This window comes from Toxorhynchites rutilus, chromosome 3 (assembly GCF_029784135.1).
Source record: "Toxorhynchites rutilus septentrionalis strain SRP chromosome 3, ASM2978413v1, whole genome shotgun sequence".
Classification (NCBI taxonomy): Eukaryota; Metazoa; Arthropoda; class Insecta; order Diptera; family Culicidae; genus Toxorhynchites; species Toxorhynchites rutilus.
Window position 1 is genome coordinate 328,544,303 of NC_073746.1, and position 23,835 is coordinate 328,568,137.

General features: G+C 38.0%; 1 protein-coding gene across 15 annotated transcripts in view; it reads left to right on the plus strand.

The window, feature by feature from the left end:
- LOC129778321 (uncharacterized protein CG43867) overlaps window positions 1-23,835 on the plus strand; it is a 589,722-nt gene that overhangs the window by 487,697 nt on the left and 78,190 nt on the right. Inside the window, exons 1-2 of one of the 15 annotated variants that reach the window (XM_055785174.1) lie at window positions 6,411-6,822; window positions 15,225-15,536. The exons of the other annotated variants lie outside the window; for them this stretch is intronic. The gene's annotated coding sequence lies outside the window, so the exon portion shown is untranslated. Of the gene's footprint in view, window positions 1-6,410; window positions 6,823-15,224; window positions 15,537-23,835 lie in introns of those variants that run through there. 15 annotated transcript variants of the gene reach the window in all.

Genomic DNA, 23,835 nt, shown 5'->3' on the forward strand with positions numbered 1-23,835 from the left:
CCGGATTCTCGAAATGAGTGCACAGGATTAATTCACGACGATCTTTTTCGTTCGACGACATTTTTCCAAATTTACGAAAAATTGACAGTGAAGCATGGCCAACGTGATCTATACACTCTTATCTGATTATAATCGAAAGCTGAAGATATTATTCCTAAAAATTAAATTTCTACAGCGTTTTTTCCGTGATGCACCCATGTGTGACACACCCTTTATTAAATGTGACACACCCTTTATTAAAGTTACTCAACAATTGCTGAGTCTTAATAAGAAAGACTTCAGCACATTCACTGATCTTATAACAGGACACTGTCCGAGTAAATACAATCTCAAAAACGTAGGCTTAGTGCAAGATGATATTAGTCGCCTTTGTAATGCCGAAAGTGAAACCTCGGAACATTTGCTCTGCAGTTGCGGACACTAACAAGACGCAGATTTCGACACCTTGATAAGGCTATTCTGGAGCCCAAGGAAGTTTGCTTTCAGTAGCTTTCAGTCTACTTATTCATCAATAAGCAGTAGATAAGCTTGAAGCGTATTGGAAAAAATGGGACATACCACAATAATTCAAAATAATGGACGAAGTGGTTCACACCCAACAAGGGAAAAAAATGGATATGAAGAAAATGCAACGAATAGGAGCTGAAACAAAATACGAAAAACTGCCAAATTGACGTCTCCGTGCACTGATTCATGCAGCGATCTATGTGTTAGAATTCTGGAATATTTTTTCATTAGATCCCATAGTATTATAGTGCACCCATGGCCGAGTGGTTAGCGTCTCACATTAACATGCCGAGTGTTCGGGTTCGATTCCCGTTCTGGCCGGGGGATTTTTCGTCAGAGAAATTTCCTTCCACGTGCACTGTGGTCACGCGTATTCTAGAGCTTGCCCCTCGGAATACATTCAAGGCGTGTTATTTGGCTTAAGAAATCTCAACTTAATTAATTAATGACGCTAGTTGATGCATACGTTGAGACGGCAAAAGTTCCACAGGGAACGTTAACGCCATTCAAGAAGAAGAAGTATTATTCCGATACTAAAATGTGTTAACTCATTGGCCCTATGATCTATTGAATTTTAGAATGATATAACATGTTTATATGAACTCAAAACCATAATAGCACGTATGCTCTATGAATCATTTTGGGTAAGATTCCTAAAGCTTTTCAAAAAAATCTTTTTTTTTCAACATAAGATCTACGGGCAGAGACGAATACAACAAAATAAAGATGGCTCAAATCGGACGACTCCTTCTTCGGGTTTCACTCTTAGCAACACAATTGGTCGGGGTTCTGCCAGAACGAACCAAGCGCCAAAAACATTATTTTGAGATATTTCAATTTGTTTGGGCTCCCTCTAATTGACCGTAGTTGATCAAATCTATTATTTTATCGCTCAAGTGTTACAAGCAGGATGTCTACAAAGCACTATGAATGTCTGTAAAATAATGCATAATTATTAAAAAAATTACTTTCAGTATTGTACGCATGCACTCAGAATAAAAGTTAAAGAATATGGGTTTCAGTTCAGTGTGATTGGATGTATTTTTAGTCTAATTCAGACTAAAATAATACTATTAAAATGGTTGAGAAAAACTTAACATTCTTAGTCGCTGATCAGGTCGTAATCAATATCAACATTGTTTTGATAATCGGAAGTCACCTTCATGAAGAATTCATGGTTTACAGGAGATAAATATATATGTAAATGTAGATGTAAAAGATACATTTTGGCTTGACTAGAAAATGTGAAGGGCCTCCTAATCTCTTCCTCAAGTCTAACCCAAAGAATGGATCACTTGGGCCGTGACTATACTTAAACATATGTATACCGGGTTTCGATTTTACCACAAAAAATACTTTCATACTTAGACAGTTCACATTGCCTTTGTTCTTATCCTTTTTTCTATTGATAAATAACTTTAGCAACGCTTCAGTGGAGAAAAAAATCGTTGCTTATTATTTTATTAAAACTTTTTCTTGTTTTGCTTACAAGATGAGACAACTTCTCCCACTGATCTGGATAGGAAACGTTCCTCCGTTGAACTATTGAAACATGAGTTGATTTGGCAATAAATGCTGTTTGTGTTCCTCACGATGCTTTTTCGTAAAACTCTTTGAAATTTCACAGACGTTGCTCAAAAGTCATTTTGTTATAAACAATTTTTGGACCACAATAGAAGTAATTGGCATGAATCTTCTCAGCCGCAACTACCACCCCTCATATGTTGATGTATGATTTGCCTGCATTTATATTACGCTTACGTGATTTTTTCTTCCAAAATTGAGAATCAGCATGCTTTTGAGACACGGCCTCGAATCTACGTTCTCCTGATGAATATCCGAGATTTGTTCAATTGTTTTATTTCTTGCTTAATCTAAAGTGTTATGATCGGAGAAATTAAAAAAAATGTACAGCCAGAGTGAACCAAGTCGAAAAATGTCACCTAGAATATTGTTGTCTCTTAAATTTCTATCCTCCATAACCAAGTCTTTCTCAATAACATCCTCCCTTCCATGCTGTGAGTCCACATCGTTGTTAATTTTGGATCGAGAATCTTTAATAAAGTGAAAAACAAAATTATGTAGCTGCTGGATACGCAATACTTCTTTATCTATGCAGCCAGAGCGAACCAACTACATGCTACCTATTAATATAATATTATCACACAATATATTAGTATTTTGTAACGGCTCTTGAGTAATTTGATAAATAGTACATCTATTGACTCACTTTTGCTCTTTTTGATAAAATAATATCTCAATAAATGAAAATAAATTAAATTGAAAATGTATTATACTAGATTCATTATGGCTGAACGCAATTTTGAAAAATGCAGATCAGCCCTCTTGACACGATTTTACACTTCAGGGCAGCCCTCAGATTATCTCACTTGCCAGATCCCGACGACAACTGTTCCCATGAGCTGTCAGAAACAGAAAAAATTGATAGAGATTCGGACAAATAGGAAAAACTGCCTTTTTGGAGAAAACGATCACTATTGCCGATGCCATGATGTTGGTTTATAGTTCACTCTGGTTGAATGCAATTTCGTTTTTTTCACAGTCTGCTACACAGAATTTTTGTTTTGTAGCTGTTGTCAACTGTCCGAATGACACGGTCATTTTATAGTCGACAGATTATTTTTTTCTGCATCCAGCGGTGTTCATATCTCAGTTTCGAAAAAATTGGCGCTTGGTTCGCTTTGGCAGAACCCCGACCATTTGATCTTCCATTTTTATTTAGATGGATAAAATTGAAGCACACATAAAAAAACTGGAAAAACTGGATCATATTGCAAAAGACTGGAATATTTTAGGATTTATGTGTTTGACTGGATCGAGAAAAAAAACTGGAAGAATCCAGTTTGAACTGGAACATTGGCAACGCTGCCGGGGCGACACGACCACGCTTATTCGGCAGAATGATGCCGATTGGCGTAATGTGGAGGCGTCTTAAGAGATAAAAGTTCCGGAATTTGACTGGGTCGAGGCAGCTTTTAGACAAGCTCAGACCACGGAGATATCCCGCCCTGACGAATTTTGAGCTGTGTAACAGATTTCAAGACTACGTGAATATTACTCACAATATTGGATCAATGTAGAATATAATTCATTAATATAGAACGAAACACATACAATCATACCGCCGTAATTTCGCAAAGTGACGCAAGCGCCAGAGGGAAGATTTTTCAGTACGAGACTTCTCGCAAAATTGCATGTATAACCAGCATACGCGTACATTACGAAAATTTGATCTGTACAAATTGTGTACAATTGATGGAAAAACATTGCCATCGGCTTGATTTTTGAAAAAATGCAGTTTTATTTAAGCTATGTCACCAACGCCAGTTTGTTGTGGAAACATCAAATTTGGTCGCTGTTTCCACAACCGATTGGCGTTCATCCATCAAAGTATGCGAGAATCTGTTTCCAATTATTTTCTCCAAAATGCCGTCGTTGAGCGGAACATGAGAAAGCATCAGGGAGAAAAGTTCAACAGATTTTCCGACTTTGTAGCATGCGTCGAGCTTGAGAACGTACCGTTCTGAATCATATTTCGGACGCTTAAGGCATATGGTGCAGCAAACAGATCTCAACTATATGCATAGGTGTTTTTTGGTTGATATTTTTAATAAATTAGTTCAATATGCTTCTAAGGGTGGGTTTAGACTAGTGATATATTCATGTGAAGAATATGATGAGATTTATAGAAATCGCATCAACCGTTTACACTAGCGTGAACTTCTATAATGAATATATGCATATTTTCGGTGAATTTATTCACCTGAAGTAGAACTGCATCCAACTTCAGTGATTTCTCACCAGTGAGAAATTCACAAGCGTTTACATATGCTCAATTTATTCAAGTTATATATACCTCGAATAAGTGTATCATATTTATTCTCACCCGTTTACACATATTTTCACGTGAATAAATCCATCTATAGCTATAGATCTCCCTAATGTAAACCCGCCATAAGCTTTCTACTTTGGTACCTATTTGATTGAACACATAAAAAAATAATCGAATAAAATGCTTTTCAAATCAAGCGAATAAAAATCAAACTTCGGACACTATTTATAAAAAAATCAAATTTCGGACAGATTGAATTCAAATTTCGGACACTTTATTTTGTAATTTTTTGAACGAATTACATTATACTTGATTATATTTTATAGTCACCTGTGAAACACTTACCAAGCAATCAAAGTAACCTGATAACGATGATGAAAACTGATGGAAAACTAGAGAAATTTTAATATTGATGAAGGGGTAAATTCTACGCTAAGCAAACGTCAAACGCAAACGATAATGAGTAGTGCTGTTGGATTTTTTCCTACTATGCATTGATTCAAATGTAATTCTCAAATGAAGTGATAGTGAAACCAAGGGATTACTCTAAAAAAGCAATTTTGATATTGATTTTATAGTTACATCATCAGTGCATTAAGCATTTCAAGAACAAAGTGTCCGAAATATGATTCAGAGCGGTAGTTGAGAACCCGATTGTAACAATTGTGGACAGCATAATTTTTTTCCAATCCAAAATGCGATTGAAAACATCCGTGTTAAATAAGATAATGTCGTCCGAAGTTATCCGATGTAAAGTAAATACAGTTCACGCTAGGATGTTTTGAATTTTGTTATAAGATGCGTTTCGATGAAGAATTTAGAAGAGTGCAGCTGTGCACCAAATCCGACATTTACCATTCAATCAACACTCAGCTTTAATTAATCCGAAAGAGAAAATTGAGCAGGTGAGGTGAGTAAACATCGTCAAGAAGCTTTGTCCCTTTATTCCTGAAGATAAAGGACACTATTGGGAAATCCTTGTAATCAAGAACTAAATTGATGAGTTTTAACTATTTAGTTACAATCGTTACAATACACTTCAATCTAGGATATATTTTTTCTTTCAAGATGAGTTTGATTTTATGAATTTAAATATTTGAGACTATTAAACAGAGCTTCTAAGTACATGATTTGAAATTGTAAAACAAAATTGCTGTTATAAATGTAGCACTGCACGGGGATCGACTGTTTTTGATTAAAGTATTTGGCATTATGAGCTTTTCGGAAAAGTGTTTTTTTCACAAGAAAGAAGGTATGTGACTCTCATTATGCTAAAAGTCAATTACGGAACATGTTGTTATGTGAAATTTGTTGTCCCTGCTCGTTCATTCTGTGTCATTAGAACAGATCAAAAAATCACATCGTATCACAATCAAATTACGTTACATCATAAAGAAAATGGCGCTTGCGCCACATCACAGTGGAAATGGCGCTTACGCCATTCCATTTTCAAGCTTCTACGGGGTCATTTTTTCACATTTCTGTAAAACTTTGCAGTCGTTTGAAATGATTTGGTATTCTTTATCGATCTATAACAAAAAAAAAAGTAAAATATCAATTTTGGCGCTTGCGTCACTTTGCGAGATCACGGCAGTATAGCAACCTGTATGAGCTCATCAAACTTCTCTTCCTTTCACAATACTTTGGAAGCATTCTCGTGAACAATTGAATCCTGAAATGTAAATGTTAGCTCCTACTGGTGTATTCCCCCGTCAAAATTGTGCATCTAATTTTCCAGCAACGCATTGAAGAATACATTCGCACAACACCACCGAAACAAAAAATCATGCCCTGGACCCTCGGAAAACTACACTTAGCATCGGTAAAGGCGCCCCTCTACAGTTCGGATTGTGGAAAAACTATCGCCAACTGCAGCCGCAACAGCAGCAGCAAACGAAGTGTTGTGCACCACCCATCCGAACGACCAACCACGCGACCGACCCGATCGACGAAACGACGAACAGAACCGAGAACAGAACACTTGGTGTTCGGCGGCTGTGGGTTTTCAGGGTTTCCCTCCCGAGTTCGGAGCCAGTACTAGTTCTGTCTTCGTATCGTTCGGTTCGGTTTTACTCGCGCGCGGACATCATTGTCACGGCGCGTTGCATTCAGTCGGTCGGGCGGCGGTCCGTGTTGGTGCATCTCTCTTCCAGAGGGAGGAGGGTTGCTTGGAAAAGGGGTGCCATTAGGATACAACAACAGCAGAAGACACGAAGTGCAGATAGCATCAGGAAGAAAGAAGCAATACTGCAATTCGCACTGTGTACTCACTCTCCCACTCCCCTCCAGGGAACTGCCGTGAATTAAAAGTGGAAATTGTGAAGCTAATATGATGAAGATGTTGTAATTTTATCTTGGGTCGGCAAATCGCGGTGGAGTCGTACCCAAAGCAACAAAACGACCCATTTGGGAATATATACTTGATAATTGATGCACGCAACGTTGGGAAATCCGGGAAAAATGTGAGTGTTCTTTTCCAGGTGTGGTGTGTGTGCGCGAGGGAGTGAGGAGAAAATTAAATGTCGCTTCGATTTCTACCGTAATGATACTCGCTTCCCAACTGCGTGATGTGTGGAGGGGGCTGGGTTTGTGGGAAGTGGATAGAAGGAAGTTGAATTTAATGCCGTATGTTGCGGCATATTGTGGACACAGTGTGGATGGGTGAAATAGTAGCAGCAGCAGCAGCGGAAGGAAAACCCTCAGACTAGAGTTTCAGCAGCATTCGGCTGTGGATGTTCAACACTGGCAAACGCAGCTGTTTGATTAAAATTTAATTGAATAATCGCTGTCGTTATTGTCATCGACTTTCAGTTGTTGGGATATCGAGATTAATTTTATCGTGTATTGTGATCCAATGAATGCGGGAGAGAGCGGATGAAAACGATTCCGATATCGATAACAATATATGAAGCGGTACCTAAATACGAGAAACTCGGCTGTTTTAGTCATGAAACTTCCAAATCAGAAACACCACTTTGTTTCGGTTGGAAAAAAACAGGAAGTGGGTTATATCTATGGTATAACCGCAAGGGTGACGTAGGACTATCGTTGATTTAGAGATCATTTATATGAAGTTGAATCTGAATTCATTCTGAATGAATGAATATTTGGAGAACTTCGAAAACGAGAGCGTTACGTTGGAGGCACAAGGTTTTATGCATCCAATATTGGATACGGAAATATCCTACTGATGGGGAAGAATAATCTTCAGAAGCTATCCTGTTGATTGCGATTGATTGAAAAATCACAAAACCTAATGTATTTCGTAACAGTGTTACATGGATAGAAAACATTAAAGTAAACTCTTTCATATGAATGTAATTTTAAATTCCCAGAGGAACTGGCTGATTATTTTCAGTAACGATTAGATATTTCCACATTTTCCTCGATACTGGAAGCCAACCAGTGGTTAATGCTAACTCGATAACCATCTGTTAATAGCACTTGATTGAAACATATTTGGTCACAGTGTTACATGGATAGAAAACATTCAAATAAACTCTTTCACATGAATGTATTTTTAAATTCCTAGAGGAACTGGCAGATTATTTTCCGGATCTTTCTCGATCCAAACGGAAAGAATTCCGTGCGTGTATGTGTGTGTGTGTGTAGCGGCTGCTTCGAGATCTTCCCGGGGAACCGTTTGTGGCATCACTCTCCTCCTGATGGATTCCCTTCTGGCCTAAGGTGCACAAACAGGCTCTTGGTGACACCGTTCATCCGCGCTTTCATGGTAAACGAAGAGCTTCACCACAACAGCGACAACATGCTCCAATCGCTGTTCAATTAGAACTGAGTGGATTTCCGAGCGGCGCTCGCTTATATACCGATTGGTGATTTCAATAGCCTATTTTGAAAGCAAATTTAAGACTATTGAAACAAGTTTTTGGATCAGAAAGTAACAAGTATAGAACGCGTAGACATTTTATCTTTCGAATGAAGTGTTTATCATACCATTTCGTTCAGTTGTTTAGGAGCTATTAACACTCAAAATCTCGGTCTTCGGCGTAACGCTTTCGTTTTCGAAACTTTGATTTTACACCACGGTATAGAAATGAAAGACGTAGTCCTACGTCAAAATGTTCCCCTTTTCATTTCACCCACCGAGGAGCGAAGCAAACCAAACGGACAGAGGGAAACTTCGATATGGGAAGTGCGTGGCTGTGTGCGAAGAAGTGTATCAAATTGCTGTGCGGTTCGCTCCTGCATTCATTACGATAAAACACTGAATAATGGGACGGAAAGGAATGGAAAACAGCGAAGGAAAAAGAAAGAGAGAGAGAACAGGACAGGACAGAAGTGCACGAAAAGTTACAGTCAGTCGACTGACAATGTTCTAATTTATTCGAACGCACAGTCAGTTATATGGTAGTCGCGACAATCGGATCTCGGCGTAGAAAACAAGAGGGAAAACATATAAAAATAAATGATCACTCCATCAGTCCGTTTTATGTTGTGGTGTAGTGGAGCTTTATTTATGCTGCGAGAGTTGTGTTCACTGTTTTCGGCGTTGACACGTTTTCGAGTTCACTCGGTCGAAAAAAAAAAGGGATAAAGTTGCCAAATTTACGGTCACCGATTTGCATAGAATTAGAACGGGATTTATGGGAAAATGAACCACCGGCGGCGTTGGTTTCGGCTTCGGGCTGGTAAATTACCATTCGCTATGTTTATGGACAGCGAGAGTCTATCCTTGCTCCGTAATGAATACAATGGCAACGAAAGGATTAATTTGAGCGGGGGCTCAATGTGTTCCAGCCGTACAATTATGTCGTTTTGTAATTCAAAAGAGGGATTTTGCCGCAAAATACACAACTCTTCCAGACTTGATCAGATATCGGAACCGAAACTGCCACGAGTTGTTATTAGCACCGATGTCGCCGTGTTCTGAGTCATGAAAGCTTGAAGTTTGTCTCAATTCTATTTTGAGTAGCTATTCGAGACCTAATGCGAACTTTGAGCTTAGCACTAACTAACCGCTAAGCATAAAATCTACTAATGAGATGGCCTTTAGACACTTATTATTCAAATAGATTGTCAAAGAATATCTTACGACATCGAAAGAAGAAGCAAAAAAATACTTCGAATGTGGCACAAGAAAAGAAAACCGAAAACAAACTTCGTGCGGCCCAAAATTGTTTTTTTTTTGTTATCAATACCTTCAAACATTCACGTTTTCTCACTAAGCGCAAATGCATGAGTCCAATCGCAGAACTGTTCATTGATTGATCTTCTAATCGACCTCGTTGAATTTACCTTTCACTATAAAATTCTTAGTACTTCTACCAAAACTCATCATTATAATATCAGATTTATTTCAAACACAATTCTCGTTCAAGATTTTTTAACCACTTGCAAATAACATGTTTCTCCGTTGCATGGAATAAATGTTTGATACAGAAAATATGATAGAATAAAGACAGACCCTTCCCCTCTTCTCCCCTTAGAGAGGTGGGAGGAGTGTCTTCACCACAGAAACGTTCCGTGTCCCCTAAATTCTTCACATGCCAAATTTGGCTCCATTTGCTTGATTGGTTTTCGAGTTATACAGAAATTTGTTTTTCGTTTGTATGACAGCCCACCCTAAGAGGGGGGGAGGAGTGTTGAACCGCCATAAAAACATTAATTGCACCCCAAAACCTCCACATGCCAAATTTGGCTTCGTTTGCTTGATTAGTTCTCGAGTTATGCAGAAATTTGTGTTTCATATGTATGGCAGACAACCGTTTTTTTTTCAAATAACGTTCCGATTTTATTAATGAATTAGCTGACCCGACGAACTTCGTCCCGCCCAAAATAGATTTTTTGATTTGAACACTTTCAAACATCCACGTTTTCTTACTAAGTGAACGTTAGTGTGTCCAATCACTGAACTCTTCATTGATTGATTTCCCTTTGACCCTTTACAATTTCCTTTTACGATAAATTGTCCAGTACTTCTACAAAAATTCGTCCTTATAATATAAAATTATTTTCAGACACAATTCTCGTTCAAGATTCTTCAAGCATTTGGAAATAACATATTTCTCCGTTGCATGGAATACATGTTTGATACAGAGAATATTACAAAACAAAGACAACTCAAATCGGACCATTCCTTCGTCAGGTTTAGGGCACACAAACACATTTGGCCTTCCATTTTTTTTTTATATAGATAGAAGATATAGGAATGCGTTATTCCGTCTGAAAATCCTTTTCCACTTTCTAACAAAAATCAATTTCGTTAACGCCAACATCAAATGGACTAACAACGCTTAGCTATTTGTAGAACATATGGGAATTCAATTTTCCGAATTTTCCGAATTTCCGACGAATACAACGAAATATAGATAACTCAAATTGAACTATTCCCTCTTCGGGTTTTGCGCTTACCAACACATTTGACCTTCCATTTTTATTTATAGATATAAGATATGGAAATGCGTTATTTCGCCTGAAAATCCATTTCCACTTACGAACAACGATCAATTTCGATAGCGCAAACATCGAATGGACTAACAACACTTATTATGATGTAATTTTCGAACATGTGCGAATTCAATTTTCCAAGTTTTCCGACCTTCCTTCAGGATTTTCCGATTTTTCTCTCCACTATATTTATCTACGGGAAGAGACGAATACAACAAAATAAAGAAGGCTAAAATCGGACCATCCCTTCTTCGGGTTTTCCGCTCACCAACAGATTTTGCCTTACATTTTTATTTATATAGATAATACAGGTAAACTTCGATATAACGTACATTTCACTTTCAAAATTGTACGTTGTATCGAATTGTACGTTATATCGAAGCATAATAAAGTACTCACAAATGTAGTCTATAATACATTATTGTGTTGCTGTTTTATTAAAGTTAATGAATAACTTCAATCAGAAGACGAAACCAGCCTTTCTCATGATGTTACCCTTCGTACTGTTGATTAAAGTTTGATTCATTTAGAATCCGGAATTACAAAACCAGCTGTATTTCGGGATTGATTGAAGGTACAGAACTTGTTTTAGCATCACAATACAGATAATTCATTGTTCTATCAGAAAAAATATTGATTTTTTTTCCTTTACTCTTTGGAAATGTGTACGTTATATCGAGGTAAAATGTACGTTATATCGAGTGACGTTATATCGAGGATACGTTATAACGAGGGTACGTTATATCGAAGTTTCCCTGTATATGATTTTTTCCCCACCTCACCTGTTTCATGAAATTACGTCTTTAGGGAATAAATTGGGAGTACAAATTGAAAAACTGAACTGATCTGAACTGATCACTCCACGGAAAATGTCCATTTTGAGCGCTTATTTCTCAATGAATTCTTGATGAATTCATGAGATTTCGCAATCAATTTGGAGAGTGGAGAGATTTGAATATTACAATATAGATGATTATAAAATTCCCAATAGTTTACATATTAAAATAGCGTTGAAATGAGAGCTTCTATATTCTTATACTGTTGTGTAACTTGTTTCTCTAAAACGACCAGGGAATCAATATATAGTGCGTGTTATGAAAACGCATTTTATAGATCTCGAGTCGATCGAGTCGATCGATGTGAATCACAAATTAACTTAATTTACGATTATAAACTACTAGCTGACGCGTCAAACTTCGTCCCGCTTAAAATTATTTTTCGTTATCACATTCACGTTTTCTTGCTAAGCGCACGTTCATGGGTCCAATCGCAGAACTGTTCATTGATTGATCTTCTAATCTACCCTTCGAAATTACCTTTTACTATAAAATTTTAGCTCGACTCGACATTATAATATCAAATTATTTTCAGATACAATTCTTGTTCACGATTTTTCATCCACTTGTAAATAACATGTTTCTCCGTTCTTATCAACACATTTGGCGATCCATTTTTATTTATATAGATAGAAGAAGCTATCGGAGTGAGTTTTATCTCATTAAAATCAATTTCCACTTTTGAACAAAGATCAATTTCGTTAGCGCAAACATCAAATGGACTAACACACTTATGTCACTATGAAATTGTAGAACATATGGGAATTGATTTTTTGCAAATTTTCCCATTTTCTTAAAATTTTTCCGAAAATTTGTCATGTTTGGTTGAAATATGTTTGATTGAAATATGTGTTTTAATTTTTTGAAACCACCCCTCTATTCCAGAGGACGGAGGGGTGTCATACCATCATAGAAACATTTCTCGTACCCAAAAACCCTCACATCCCAAATTTGGTTCCGTTTGCGTGATTGATTCTCGAGAAATGCAGTCCCTCCTTAGGGAAGGGGGAGGAGTGTCAAACCACCATAGAAACGTGTATTGCCCCCTATAACCTCCATATACCGAAATTGGTTCCATTTGCTTCATTAGTTCTTGAGTTATGCAGAAACTTATGCTTCATCTGTATGGTAGCCCCCCTCTGCCTTAGAGAGAGGGGAGTGTTGATTCACGATAGACACCTCCACATGCCAAATTTGGATCGATTTGCTTGATTAGTTCTCGAGTTATGCAGAAATTTGTGTTTCATTTGTATGGCAGCCTCCCCTTAAAGAGGGGGGAGGAGTGTCGAACCACCATAGAATCGTGGCACTAACGTTCCAGTGAAACTTTTGCCTTCTCAACGTAGCATTACTTGCGTCATTTTGGTTGGTTGAGGTTTCTATGCCGAATAACACGCATTGAATGTACTCGGGAGTGTCAAGCTCTAGAATACGCGTGACCACAGTGCAAACAGGAATAATTTTCTTTCACGGAAAATCCCCCGGCCAGAACGAGATTCGAACCCGAACTCCCGGCATGATAGTGTGCTGACGCTGACCACTCGGCCACGGAAGCAAACTATTACTACATATATCCTAATATTAGAATTGTAAGATTAGTGCATCGAACTAAACTTAACCGGTAAAAAATGAGGGAAAACGAATTCGTAACGAATGATTTTCTAGGAAACACACGAAAATAGCCTCTCGAGGATATTTTACATTCTGTCAAATATATACTGGGAATTTGTAATTTTAAATACTCCGGTTGAATATTTTCGATTTTTTTCAAGTTGGTTTGGTAATATGGGTCTATCGTCAAAGATATCGTGTAAAATTCTGTGTTGCAAACGAAATTTCTTTTGCAGAAACGTTGAAAATACTACAGAATACGTTTGGTGACTCAACTATATCGAAAACACGGGTGTATGAATGGTTATGAGGCGTTCAAAAACGGGCGAGAAGAGATGAACGATTTGCAACGTTAAGGACGACGATCCACCTCTTCTACTGATGAGAACATCGGCCAAATAAAAGAAATGGTGCTCGGAAATCGTCATTTAGGTTTGAGAGAGCTAGCTCATAAATTAGTGCCTGAAGACATATTTGATATTAAAAACATTAGAATAGATCCGAATATATCAAATTCATACTTGACAAATACTACACTTGACCAAAAAAAATGAGTGGAACAGAGTGCGAAATCGAATCTTTGGGTGATTTTTGAAATGCTGTAACTTCGTGAAACATCGATGCACCAATCATGGGATATACATTATTTTGAAGCTTTAACTTTCAAGTTTTCGAATATTTAACGAACATATTTTTTTCTGGGTATGTATGTATAGATGAAGTGGACAAAAATAGCGGGAATAAATAAAAAAAACGATTTCTTTCTGTTTATTCATAAATTATTCTAGAGGATTTGCACTTAATTTCGTTTACTACAGTAGTAATTTTTTTTCTCGATATTCCTTATCGAGAAACAATGAACTTTAGAGCGTTTATTCCTTTTTTCCTTTTTTCAATCAGCCTTGTCTCCGTCATGAGTTCACTGTCTAATTGAAGAGAATAATGAGTTATCTTATTATTGGGATATTCTAAAATTGCAGTTTGAATATCTCTCGTTTGATTCGCATTAAATTTTATATCTAGTTATTTTTTACCCCAAACGATGGTAATGTGCAATCCGATATCTCTAGAGATCGTCATGAATGGCTGCCGGCTGCGCATTTGCCATATACACCGATAAAACGCTATCTTTTTAATGTTCATCGAACGAGATTAAGCGCCAAATTAGCGTAGCATCACAATGAAATCATCGTCATAAAAAATCGACGCCAGATGTGCTTATTTTTCGTGGAGATCCATAATCATCATTTTGAATTTCCCATATCGGGGCACATCATGGGGCAAAAATTCTGATATAAGAATGAACAACCATAAAATCCTTCCATTTGTATGATTACTTCGACGTCACAAGAACCACCATTACGGAAGCAAGGCAAAGTCATACTACCTCGGATCTTCGGAAGCCGTGGGAAATAATTATGTTATCCGAAGCTTCATAAAATTCAGAGCCTTGGCGTTCATATCAAGTGCCATCGAAAAACCAATATTGATAATATTAATCATTCTGAGCGTATCCCAGGAACAGAAAAAAAATACAAATTTAATTTGGCAACCTCATCCCCGCGCAACAACAAATCACTTTGGAAGCTGGAAACGATCCGTGTTTCACTCGATTATGGGACGCGAGACCCGCTCAACTTACACACAACATAAAATTCTCTCTCCCCCGTCCCATTCGCGCACTTGTCCACGTACATACGCGATGATGCAATTTCGCACCGAAATGCACTTTTCCTGTTCTTTTCGGGCGCGCAATAACGCGCGCCGTAATTGAACCTACAGGACTTCGTTGACATGGCAACCGGGAGACATAACTAAAAAAAAATACGAACACCCGAGTATAAAAGGGAATAATCATAAATTTCATGCGACCCTTCCTCGTCCTTCTGTTGCTGCTGCTGTGTTGTTGCACTGTGGGTGCTCCGGTTCGGTGTATTTTGATTAAAAGGGGAACGACTGTCACTGCCGACGCCGTATCAATGTGATATTATGTTTATGCTTAATTCTAGCCCGTTTGTGCCAGCAACATATTCGTCTTGTGTGTTTCGATGTGAAGAGGGCAAAGTTTGCAAGTGATAAGTGACAGTGGCAAGGTGACCAAACCAAACCAACGAATGAAATGAACAATAGTGACAGCGAAAGCAACACTGCTGCAGTTGAAGGAAAACCGCCATCATCCTACTCTCCCAGTACCCGTTCGTAACCGTTAGTGGCAGCGCAACAACAAACATGGACGAGATTAACGAGAAACGCGCCATTTGCAGCTACCGTGACAGCATCATGGCCCATAATGAAGACAAAGTGCAGCGAGAACAGGATGTGTATGTATCCGACAGGAAAAAAATAATGCTTTGTATTAAAATGAATTGTGTGTCGGAGAGAACTAAGAATGGTTATGTGTAAAGAACATTATCTCGCTCATCGGATTCTATTTTGTTATTTGTTATACATGTCATGTCATTTGCAGATCCAATAGAAAGTGGAAACTTTGAACTTTCTGTACTGTTTTTTAAAGAATGATGTTCGACCGAAGCAGCTATACTCAACCTGTGGAACACCGGGTTCTTTTGGTTGGTCCGTCTGACTCGTTACTATTTTGTATGTGTAACAATCATAAACAATCAAGAAATCATCTAGGAAAAATGAGATGAGAATAAGAGAACATGAGAAGAATAAAACATTACACATTATTACACATTACACATTTACACATTAGTTAGTTGTCTAGTTAAGTGGAATTAGTAGATTAAATATTTATTAACTCTTTGCGGTCGGATTTAATTTGTTTTGAAAGGAATCCTCTTATTTATTCATGCTAATAATATTTTGTTTATACCGAGTACCGTTTCCTATTATTCATAGAAACTTCGTATACATTCGTGAAAAAATTCACTAGACATTAAAATTCGCTTAGAAAAAATTTAAACTATTACATCGTTGAATAGTGTATTTACTATGATTCCTTGCTGTGGTGTCTGAGAACAGACAAACGACCGCAAAGGGTTAAATATATTTATTCCGATCTGAAAAGCCTTTAACCACTCTTCTTCAATTTTCGATACGGAAAAAACTCGCGACTAACGTTTTGGAAGTTAGCGGATTCGCTCGACCACGAATATTTGTTTAGATTTGTTTGGGAACTCGATTTTAGCCTTTAGAAAGGCTTTTTTTTTTGGGAAAATGCTGCTACACAAAAACGATGGTATGTCAATCAATTCATTTACTTTGGTTACTTGTTTCGATAGCTCAAAACTGCTTCGGAATCAAACTATAGAAATCACAAAAACCTTTAACGCTTTGCGGTCGGAATTAATTTTCCATGAAACAGTTCCTCTTATCTTTCCACGTAAATAATCTTTTGTTTACACCGAGTCCCGTTATCTAATATCCATAGAAACTGCGAACTAATTCGTAAACAAGTTCACTAGAACTTCAATCATTAGGTGAACCGGCAAGTTTCTTCGGTTTTACAACAAATGGCGTAGCTTGATTATTATTCCAGTGGATCAAATTTCCAGACATTCGTTGGAAAGCTACTGTCATTGCGCGTCTTTTTCAGTATATGTCAAAAAGTTGAAGCGTAAACAACACAGTTTTTGGCCACCTCGAATAGTTTATGGTGACCATGCTCCAACTGAGCGAACGTGTCAGACGTGGTTTGCACGGTTTAAAAGTGGTAATTTTTACTTGGAAGAAGAACGTTTCGAACCGCCAAAAAAGTTTGAAGATGAAGAATTGGAGGCTACACTCCATCAAGATCAGTCACAAACGCAACAAGAACTTGCAGATATACTTGGAGTAGCTCAGCAAACCATATACGATTGTTTAAAAGCAATAGGAATGATCCGAAAGATAGGACATTGGGTGCCGTATGAATTGAAGCCACGAGACGTCGAACGCCATTTTTCACGTGTGAACAACTGCTCCAACGGCATACAAGAAAGGGTTTTTTGCATCGAATCGTTACTGGCAATGCCACTTTTTACCCATTCCTAAACGTCGGGCAACGAATGGATACCCCGGCCTTGCATCACCATCGACGGCCGCGCGAAATATTCGCGGCCAGAAGGTTATGCTGTCTATTTGGTGGGACCAGCTGAGTGTGGTGTACTACGAGTTGCTAAAACCGAATGAAGCCATTATGGGGGATCTCTACCGACCACAATTGATGCGTTTGAGCCGTGCACTGAAGGAAAAACGGCCACAATACGAGCAAAGACACAATAAAGCTATTTTGCGGCACGACAATGCTCGACCGCATGTCGCGAAACCGGTCAAAACATACTTGGAAAAGCTGAAATGGGAGGTCCTATCCCACCCGCCGTATTCTCCAGACATTGCTCCGTCCGATTGCTACCTTTTTCGATCGATGCAACAAGGCCTGGTTGACCAGCACTTCTACAATTTTGAAGAAGCCAAAAATTGTATCGATTCGTGGTTAGCCGACAAACCGGCCGATTATTTCCGCAAAGGGATCCGTGAGTTGTCAGAAAGATGGGGAAAAGTTGTGACTAGCGATGAGCGATACTTTGAATATTAAATTTGTAATCATTTTTGCAGAATAAAGCATTAATTTTTGAAAAAAACGAAGAAACTTGTCGGTTCTCCTATTATATCTTTGGAAACATATGCTTTCCATAACTTTTACGTATTAATCGGCCAGTTTTCCTACACAAAAAGTGTTTTTCAATGTTTTTTACTGAAATTAAAACAGACCGCAAAGTAAAACATTTTTGTCGATGCGGGCAATATGGACATATAGTGGGGGGAATATGGACAGCTTTGTAATATGTGTAGCGTAGAGGTTTATCGCCCGCGAGAGGAATAATTTCGCTCTCTCTCATCGTTTGTTTGTCCAACAACTGATATAGAACAAACAGAGAAAGTGAGCGAAAAAAGAGTTGAATACTCTTTCCGGTTTTCATACCGTGGGGATTGTATAAATTGTTGATTTTGTGCGTTGTAAAATAGATAACGTTAGATAACGTAACAAATCGCCTGACGCCGTGTAGTACGAGAAGAATGTCGCGATGCATACTGAATCCATTGCGTATGTCATTCTGAGTGCGTGTGTCGAACAAGCGAGAACAAGAATGAATCATGAATCAACCATCTTCAACTGCGTCTACAAAACAACGCAAACGGCCACTGCCTTTTTCGATGCATTCTAAAAATCTATTTTATATTTATTTTTGGCCGAAGAAAGCTTCTGTGAATTTAGGAGTGTGTTTGAATTTATTGGTGCAATGATGTTGTTTTGAACCACAGAGGCTTTAAGCTTTCTCAGTTCATTCGCCTCTAGCATTGTAAACAAAACCAATTTGAAAAACTGAACTAAACAACTTGGCCTTGAAAAATACCATTTGGAAAGCCTTGCTACCGTCCGGTCGCTAGCTGGATGGCTGATAAATCATTTATTTTTAAGTTTTCTTAAATCGATCATTCTATTTTCGTGATTTTAATCATTGTTTCCAGGTTTAAAGGAAGGTATTTCTCAGAATTGAGAGTTGTGTTCTTCGGTGAAAACAACAGATTCGGTTCGGATTTTCTGTTGCCGTTCTGCGCCTTCTGAGGTGTTTCGTTCTGCGTTAGAGATGTAATTTTGCCAAGAGATATTGAAAAGCTACTAGAATATTCAAGAGGATCAGTTTTTCAGTTTCTGTGCTCTAGACAGCGAGGAAAAGGTAGGGGACAGTAGGGGAAAGTCGGAAAAGACGGACAGGACGGGTAAGATGGACACTTATGTATTATTGACAAATTTCATTTTAGTTTTGATTGAATGATGTACAAACTTGCAATACAGTCTATCAATAATTTTGACACTTATTGTGTGCACCTATCTGGTCTTCTGTCAAAATTGTGAATAAAAACAAAAAAATTATCTGCAAAGAACAGTTCGATGTAAATTTCCGTCTGCAGAAAATAAGGTTCCTATTGTTAACAAGTATTTTTTGTGTATTTTTCATTGCGTGTGTGTTTTACCATCACTTTCCTTCCTTTTTATCGAATCAGCGGTATTTTTTTCTCGTTTTTACTCCAGAAAAATTGATGTTAAAAATAGTAATCAAGTAACCAATGTTATTTTGAAAACAATTTGATCATCCCCTCCTTTTTTAACAGTTGCTCACTAACTACGTTTGCAAGAGCAACCGGAAGTCATGGACAAATCAGCGTATGGAAGAAACTTTTAAGGGAGTTTTCAGTTAGCAGCAGGAACAAGAATATTCAAATGGAAGTGACGAAATCGTTGTAAGTATCGACATCTTCTTGACCTAGAATGGAGATTCTTTGGAAATTCCATAACGGACTGAAGCATTCGTTCAATAAACCTGCTAGCTTAACGGATATTAAAGCGTGATCCGAGTCTGTCATTCCGGATGCCGAAAGCTGTTTGAGACACGAACAAAATAAGGAAAATTACAAGGCCCTTCTAGCTGATTTTAGTGAAGCCTTTTTGTTCAATCATTTGTTAGGCCTATTTGAAGACTTCAAAAACCTGTTGAATGTATCAACTTGAATTTCAAAAAAAGATTTTTCAGTTAGTGTCCATCTTTCCCTTCGAGCGTCCGTCTTTCCCGACTCTTTCTTACTTTTTCAAAGACGTCGCACACATCAATTTTGCTAAATTTCGGGCTCAGAAAAAGTTTTTATTATGAACAGAGACTTAGACTATCGATTCATGGTGAGATAGCTATATTTTTTTGTGAAATTCAAGAATAAAAAATCAACTTTTACTATGGGTGTCCGTCTCTACCGCCCTTCCTCTACATGTTAATGCTTAGAATTAATTTGACAATCTACTCAAAGAGCTTCATTATTAAATTTCTCCAATGTTTCTCTACATGTTAATGCTTAGAATTAATTTGACAATCAACTCAAAGAGCTTCGTTATTAAATTTCTGCAATGTTCGTTTTCGTCGGCAATAATTTTGTAATTCTATGTTAACAATGCGGTCGTGTCTTGCACATCACCCTTCTTTATTTGGTTGAGTCCCGCTGGATAAAGTGGAAAGACGGACAGGTTAGGTAGATCATCGACTTTATTTTAAAAGGTTATATTTTCCGAAAGTTCGATGCAGTTGTTCCAATGTTTTAACTAGAATGAAAACAGGCCGACAAGTTGACCCTTTTTTTTGGTAAGGGTGAAACGGACATACGGCGGGGGTACGACTGACAGGTAATGTAATACGAAAGGCGTAGAATCATCGCTCACGGGGAGAATAATTTTATTTTCTGCAACAATTGAAATATGAACAAATAGAGAGATAAAAAGATGGCATATCTCTCGTCGTTTGGGGTTTTGAGATTGAAAGATCGAATAAGTAGCTTTATTCCTGATCTAGTATATCTAGTGGTAAAAACCTCGGGTTTGTTTATTGTTCACGTTTTTTAGTAGCGAAAATAATCCTGATTAGCACGTGAACAGGCCATCCGAAATACAGCAAGCGCGTAATACTAGACATTGCAATTTCAAATAAATATAAATAAACTAAGACCACATCGAGAAACCAAAGTTTCACTAGGGAACGTCAGTGTCATTTGAGAATGACTGAACCGTTAACAATTTGATGGACAGAATTTCAATCTACAGCTCACTTCATTTGAACACCAATTCCAACGTCACGATACGATTGGAAACGGTTGAGAATATGCTCAATTTCCAACAACAATTGCTCCATTTCCGAAAACTATAATTCAAAGTGTTATGAACTGACAAAATTTCCATCGCATTGTTTCTGTTCCCTGGACAAAACGCACATCATCACCATCAAGCTCTGCACCACGATAAACCCTGTGTCCGGGGCAGTATTAATAAAGCATCGCTTCCTTCTTCCTGAGGGTCTAATCTGTCCATCGTTCAGATGCGATATTCTGCGCCATAAGCGTGTGAGATGAGCGGCATGGGAGCGAAACAGAGGCATGCATCGATTGTGGTTTCCGCAATCCACAATTCCATTGTCCGGGGAACTCCCGACGGGGACTGCGATAGGAAACACTTTCATTGGAATACACCACGATACGATCATCGTGCTTCTGGCTTTGTCTACTATTTCCCTGCCAGCTTCCCTTCTTCTATGCACGCACGCATCCTTATCGCGCTCCAAGTTGACCATTTTGTTTCGAGATGCAGTCGGGGCGATAGCGAGATGAGCAGTATCATACCAAGCGGATGTATTCATTTTGTAGCGCATAACATGAAAGAAGCCGGTAGAGAGTGCTGATAAAAGTGACTATTTATGCGTGAATAGCCATAATCGTCACGCTGGGATGGTCGATCAACTGGACAATGGAAACTTGCCGTTGCGCTTCCATCAACGTAGATAATCACTCACTTTAAGCTTATCTTCCCAAGCCGTTAGAAATCAGAACAATCCACTCAATCCCCTAATTAAATTAAAAATTCAGTAGCCTCTCATTATCTCCGAGCATCGGCGATGAAACAAAAACTACCACAACCAATTCCAATTAAATCCAAACAAGAACGAATGTAACAAAAAAAAAACCATAATAAAAAGCTCGTCAAGAAAAGAAATCTGAATCGTACCTTTCCGACGACAATACTCTCGAATAAATGGCTGCCAATGACTTTTCTTTCGAGTTGAGAAAGCTTCACGAATGAAATAGTGATAGGCGGCAAGGTAAGTGGCGACAGGGAGGATTACCTCCCATCACCATTTCCAGTATCTGTCGAGGTCCTGAGCTTCGCTTTATGCTGCTGCTGCTCCATGTCTATGCTAGACGACGACGACGACGACGCCGCGACTATGACACGCAGGAGACTGGCGCCGTGGGAAAGTGAAGACGCCAACACACGATGACAACGGGTGATGCTCTCTCTCATGAAATATTTAATTGAATCAGATGTAATTTTCATTGTGCGGGAACTCTTCGCACACATTTTAAATGGCACAAACGGCGCGCGAACGCCTTCCTTTCGCAGTGTGACTTCCTTTGTTCGCGCGTTTGGTTTTTGCTCTCGGGCCAAAGGCAAAGGGCGATGGTTTGTCTCGGGCAGCTTTTGGAATTGGGAGGAAAATTTAGTTATTGTTCCGGATGGTGGGAGAAAATATGGAGGAATGATCTCGAGCATGATTCGACAGAAAAGCGTGGAATTGGTATGCTTTAGTCACAATAACAGACAAATGTCACTTAAATTAATCAGAGCGTTTTTTGAAGGAATTTACAGTTCGGGGTGGAAGCTTTGTAATTCTTTTAAAAGAACTTTTCTGTTGGTTCGATGTATATTTGTGCCTTGTAAATATTTTTTTAAGATTAGAGCTCAATTCCAGCTTCTGGCTTTATATCTGTCATCCACAATGAATAACAAATGGGAGTGCTACTTGAAAACCGACATTGTATGCTTATGCATTGACGTATATTAATGACATATATACATGAAAAATACATCTTCCTTTTTCATTTTCTGATTTAGTGTTGTCGATTTCAGCCAAAAGAGTATGATTTGTTTAAATGTTGATAATTATTTTTGCAAGAAGTAAAATTTTGGAAATTGGCAAAAATTGTATTTTGATATTTCAAAAATATTTTTATATACAAATATTCTCGATTACGGACCATTTTCAAATTTTTATATTTTTTTTCAACAATGGACAGTGCATCTTTATTTGCGATAAATCAGATCTTCTTCAAGTACGTTTATCTTTCAAGCTATCATTCGAGAAAAAAATTCCTAAATTATAGTTGCCACCAGTAAGCATAATTAATTATGTTGCTTCCTATTCATATGAAGTTATAATGCAAGCAAACTGAATACTTGCAATGAGCGACGCAAAGCATTATCAAAGCAGCGAAGTAGTATTTTTTTCAATTCAACTCTCAGTCCCAGTATTAATTTGTACTGTTTATTGTTCGCTATCTAGAGCGATGCAAAGCCACTCAATTCATTGATTTCTCCATGCAGTTTTTCAGCAAAAGTTTCTCTCGCTCCAATGCCTCCAAGAACATCATTCTCAAAAAATAATTATAATATGCTGCACCATTCGCAGAACGGAAACAAAACATCCGAAAACGATTGGGTTGTGACGGCGAAGGTGATAGCAACCGCAGTGGAACGAAATTTCTCCTTTAGTTTTCAACCGAAGAACACAACAATAGAAACATTTTTTCTTAAATATCTCGAGAATGGCTGCAATAAGAGGGATGTTAATCATGAGGATTTTTGTTTTCAATTACTTAAATTATCTCACAAAAATGTAGTGAAATGGTAAGATGACTACTTATTTCAATGAAAGTATTTCCCATTTCGTTACATCAGGCGTGCAAGATGAAATCCGGCCATTCCATCTATATTTCAGGTTTGATTGCTATTTTTTAAAATAATTCTTGAAGAAATTGGCCGCCGTTAGTCACGACCTTTTCCCATCAGTCTGCCAGCATACGGATTTTTCGTCTGAAGTGATCCCCGAATATACCCAATCTCCAATTTTTTCATTAGAATAGAAGTGTTACCTGGGTAAGAGGTCCAATTCGAGTGTTTCCAGATTTTTTTAACGACTTGAGCAGCATACGGCAATGCGTTGTTGTGCAGCAATGCTACTTCATCGTGTCATTGCTTATATCGCGGCTGTTTTTCCTTCAATACTCGACTCAAATGCATAA